Raw genomic sequence first — 5344 nt, forward strand, 5'->3', positions numbered from 1 at the left:
GCATCGGTACGCGACCGATGACGTGATGCTCGAACCACCGCATACAGTGTCGAGCATTGACAAAAGAAGCTTCAAGCCTAGATTGAAAAAGTTCAAACCGTTAATAGGGGAAGCTTCCACCAGCACTGTCAAACTGAAAAAGTTGCAACCATTACAAAAAAAGCTTCAACCTTATATGAAAAAAGCTTCAACCGGAAGATGTACAAAGTTTCAACCGGTCGACGAAAAAAGTTGCAAACATTCACAAAATAAGCTTCGAACGTACTTGAAAAAAGCATCAACCAATAGGGGGGAAAGCTTCTACATGTGGAAAAAGCTTCAACCGGCGTGAGAAAAGGTTCAACCCGTGTGATAAAAAGCTTCAACCACGGGCGCCGAGATGTGAGTGGTACCTTGAAAGATGTGGCTGGGCAGCATGACAGTGCTGCCAGTCTACGACGGGCCTGCTACGATGACAACGGATAGGTGCGCAGCGACAGAGGCATTAGGCGTGCTTCTAGACGGCGGCATTTTGCTAAAATGGCCACAACGTCCTGTGGAACCGACGGCACGAGTGCTGCGACAGCGACCACCGGCGACGAGGGCGGCGGCCGGCGGCTACGAGGGTATCGGCTGGAGGCAACGTGGACGGCCGGTGAGCTGGCTGGCGTATGGGAGATCATGGGGTGCTCGGGATGAATAGGCGCCATGGCTTTTTTTTTTTACTAGTGAAGCAGTTGGGGAAGAAGGTATCATGGGGTTGTTATGGAGAGCGAATCGCCTTTTTGTGTTGGTTGTTTTTCTTTCTTGGCCCGTCCCATTGACTCATAATGAGTTGTTTCCTTTTCCCGGTCCTCTCATATCTTCTTCCCCGTGTGAGGAGCGCACCCAAGTCTTCTTCAACCTTCGTCTTCACAATCGCTCGCTGAACTCCGACATGGATGGGGAAAGGAGTTGCAACCGCAGCTCGGCGAAGCTGCATTCGTTTGTTGGCGGTGCTATGACCGTGGCGACCATGGCCATGACCAAACTGTCATGGCACTGCGAGCTCGAGGGGTGGCGGGGTGACGCATGCTACAACCGTAGCGGTTGTGTGCTAGAACTAGCATCTTGGCGTGCTAGAACCAGCGACATTTTTTGCTACATCCACTCGTGGCGGAGCTACGACCTGCGACGGTGGAGACGACGATTTGCTGCAACCGTCATCTGATTTTGCTACCACCGACAAGGAAATTTGCTACATCCATTCATGGCGGAGATGCGACCCGGGGGCCGGGGCGGTGACAACGATTTTTGCTGCAACCGTCGTTGTTTTTGGCTATGACTGTCGTGGTTCTAAGCCTGACAGTAGAATGGGGGGTAGGTATGGAGAGGCAAGATCCTAGCTATGGAGTAGTTGTACACACGAGTGTTTAGCGAGTTCAGGCCCTTCTCGGAGGAAGTAACAGCCCTACGTCTCGGAGCCCGGAGGCGGTCGACTGGTTTCTGTGTATATGAGTTACAGGGGTGCGAACCCTTCTACCAGTGGAGGGGGGTGGCTTATATAGTGGATGCCAAGACCCCAGCCAGCCCACGTAGCAGAGGGTTAAAGTACATTAAGGTCTGGCGTTACTGGTAACGCCCTACATAAAGTGCCATCATGACCATTAAGACTACTTAATTACAGACCGTTTGGATGCAGAGTAGATCCTGAACTTCTGATGGTCGAGTGAGTCTTCATGGTCGAGTGTCTTCTAGCCGGTCGAGTGGAGCCTCTCTTGGTCGACTGGAAGGTAGCTTCGTCTAAGGATGTCCTTGGGCATGGTATCCTGGATAGGTCCATGACCCTACCCTAGGTACATAACATCATCATTAGCCTCCGAATGGATCGAGGTTTGAGTGAGGAAGGAGTTGATGATTTTCTCCGACTCATTTTCTGCGCTTTGATTGTGTCGTATCTTGGATCGGCGATCTTCCTTTCGACGTTGGCGTCAACTTTTACTTCAGTCACCTTGATCCATTCTTATCTTCTGTCGAGTGAACTTTTGAACTTTGGTGAACTTCCGAGCGACGGATCGCGGGAAAGATATCGTCTGACAGATTGATCTGCTGTTAGCGGATTTTGCGGGATCTGAAATTTGGGAAGCGCGCGAAGCGGGGCGGTCCGCGGCAATCGGACAGGATAAGGCGTGGATGCCTCGATTTCCGTGCCGCCTTTTTCGCCACGTGTCGTGCGTGCGCAACTGTTTCGGGATGTGACAGGACCGCTCGGACCCACTCGTCAGCCACTCGGAAGCGCCCTTATATAAAGTGCCGGGGGAGGGTTTTTTGAATAGTGCCTCCCCATTCTCCTCTCTTCCCTCTCTGCCTCCGCCCACTGCGCCTGCTCCCGCGTCCGCCTATCCACCCCTCGAGCGCTTCGCCGGCAATAATGGTGAAGGAGAAGACGGCGGCCCTAGAGCGCGCGAAGAAGGCGACGATGACGGGGCAAGCGAAGGGGAGACCGTCCAGTCGGGGCGGATCTTCGTCGAGGTCCCGCCTGCCGAAGGGTTGGGTCCAAGGGGATTGGATCCACTCGACCATCACTGAGAAAGACCTCAACGACCTGGCCAATGAGGGACCGATCCCCCACGGGTCAGCGAGGCTCCCGGGGTCTGAGTGTCAACCGCAGCCGCAGGAGGGTGAGTGCGTTCTGTTAGCCACTCACGTAGATCGTGGTTTTTCTCTGCCGCCGAGTGTTTTCTTCCGAGGGTTTCTGAATTTCTTTGGGGCGCAACTCCATCATTTCAATCCCAATTACATCGCCTATCTTGCTGCCTTTGTGTCTATGTGCGAGAACTTCCTGGGTTGTCGACCGCACTGGGGTCTCTTTAAGCACATATTCACCTGTCGCTCGCAGACAGTGAAAAAGGCGAGTCCGGACAATGAGAGGACCAAGGTCATTCAGATGTGTGGAGGTCTTGGGATTCAGTTGAGGAACAAGAGCACTTTCCCCACCATGACCCTTCCTAAGTCGGTCAGAGGGTGGCAGTCGACTTGGTTCTACTGCCAAGACGAGTCGACGCCGGGGCAGTCGACCGGTCTCCCTCCGTTCTCCATGGACCGAGTGGACAAACCGTCTTCTCTGAAGGTTCTTCCTGAGGAGAAAGCCGAGGTAAAAATGTTGATGGAGCGCGTGGTCCAACTCGTTCGGGACGGAGTGACGGGCATGGATCTTCTGGAAGTCTTCCTTAGGCGGTGCATCCAACCGCTTCAGTACCGAGGCCACCCAATGTGGTTGTACTGCGGTACCGAAGACACCACTCGGGTCCATCCAGAAGCAGTCGACGATGCCACGCTGGAGAGGTGGGTGGCCGCCATCACAGGGAACAAGGACAACCCTCGAGGGGCTAGGAGGATCCCGCCACTCGACTGTACTTATACGCCGGACACGGTATGACCACTTATCTCCGATTGTTATCTTGCTTTATCCATTCTGCTTTGCCGCGAATTGGTCGATTGATCTTTGTTTTGCTTTGTTATCTGACAGGCCACCACTGAGTTATACTCGATGCCCAATGGAGCGCAGACGCCGACTGAGGAGGAGGAAGGAAGCGGGGGCGAAAGCCCGGAGGAGTGGGATTCGGATGCTGACGACAACGACGAGGGCGACGACTCTGGTGAGGAGGAAGATGAGGAGGAGGAGGAGGAAGTTGTACCTCCCCTCTCGGAGAGACGCTCGAAGCTTGCCCATGATCCTGCGACTGAGCGCGGTAAGGGGGTGGCGATCGCTACCCAGTCGACCAAGCGCCCTCGGACGGCTTCTACGGCGCCGACTGAGAAGGCTCCGAAGCAATCTCGAGTGCCACCGTCGAAACCTGCGAAGGTCTTGCCGAAGATGAAGATGGTGATCCCCACAATCTCAGGGTAATGGTAGTTTTGAGTTTTCCCCGTTTCATGAACTTGTTCTTGGTCGACTCATGGGCCAATCGACTGACTTTTGGAACTGCAGCGCTGCTACTTCCGACACTTCGACGAGGACCGAAGACCACGAGATGGAGGATGCTGCAACCTCGAAACCTGGTATGACTCTTGTGATGCCGTTCTTAGTCGACCGACTCATTGTCTCTAATTTTGATTCTTTCTGCAGTTTCATCTAACATCGTTATTGACCTTCCTGACGACGACGACGAAGAACCACCACGTCCGAGGAGAAGCAAGAAAACGTTTGCTGGCAAGGCGACTCAGGATGTGCCGGCACCCGAGACGTTGGTCGCGGAGGGAGACAATGTCGCTTGACCCACCGTAACTTTCACGGTGCCGTTGACGAGTGCCCGTCCTTCGTCGTCGAGTGCTGCTCAACCCTCGCTCTTCTCCACCTACCCCGTTCCAGAAGACCAAGCTAGTGCTGCTAGAGAAGCAATACGCCAAGCGGGGGTCATGATGGAGCAAGTGAAGGCAATACGAGAAGCTAGCCAGGCAGCCTATGACGCCAGTTCGGCTCTTCACAGTAATGTTCAGGTCAGTCGGTCACTGCCTGTTCTGTTAGGATATGATATCTGCAAACTCTTCTTTCTGCAATTCTTAGAGTTTGTCCTACACCCACTGGGTGTGTCGATTGAAATTCCGGATGAGTGGGGGCACGCTGAGTGCACCCACTGGGTGTAGTCCCCAAGGCTATGGTCGACTGCTGGCAGTCGACCATAGGCTTTATGTCTTAAGTTTTTTTACTCGACTAGGTCGAATAGATTCATAGACCAGTGGGGGCACGCTGAGTGCACCCACTGGGTGTAGTCCCCGAGACTGTGGTCGACTGCGGGCAGTTGACTATAGTCTGAAGAACATCTCCCGTTTTTTTTTGTTGGTCGACTGGTCGACTCTAACTGATGAAACTAGTGGGGGCACGCTGAGTGCACCCACTGGGTGTAGTCCCCGAGACTATGGTCGAATGTTTGCATTCGGCCGTAGTCTTAGAAACGCTATGATTTTTCCTTACTCACTCGGAAGTGAATTGTCTTTGACATCTGTCGATTGGTTCTTCGTAGAAATCCTGTGACCTCGTGGCTCGTTATACTGAGTTGGAGAACAAACACATTCAGCTTGAGACTATGGTCGAATGTTTGCATTCGGCCGTAGTCTTAGAAACGCTATGATTTTTCCTTACTCACTCGGAAGTGAATTGTCTTTGACATCTGTCGATTGGTTCTTCGTAGAAATCCTGTGACCTCGTGGCTCGTTATACTGAGTTGGAGAACAAACACATTCAGCTTGAGCTCGATATAAAACTGGCCCAAGAGAACTTGACGAAGGCGAAGGAGGAAGCTAAAGGTATGCTTGGTGAGGCCTTTGACGATTGCCTTTGCCTCTCACGTGCTTCCCAATCTAATCTTCACTGTAACTTTGCAGA

Source organism: Triticum dicoccoides, chromosome 6B (assembly GCF_002162155.2).
Source record: "Triticum dicoccoides isolate Atlit2015 ecotype Zavitan chromosome 6B, WEW_v2.0, whole genome shotgun sequence".
Lineage (NCBI taxonomy): Eukaryota > Viridiplantae > Streptophyta > Magnoliopsida > Poales > Poaceae > Triticum > Triticum dicoccoides.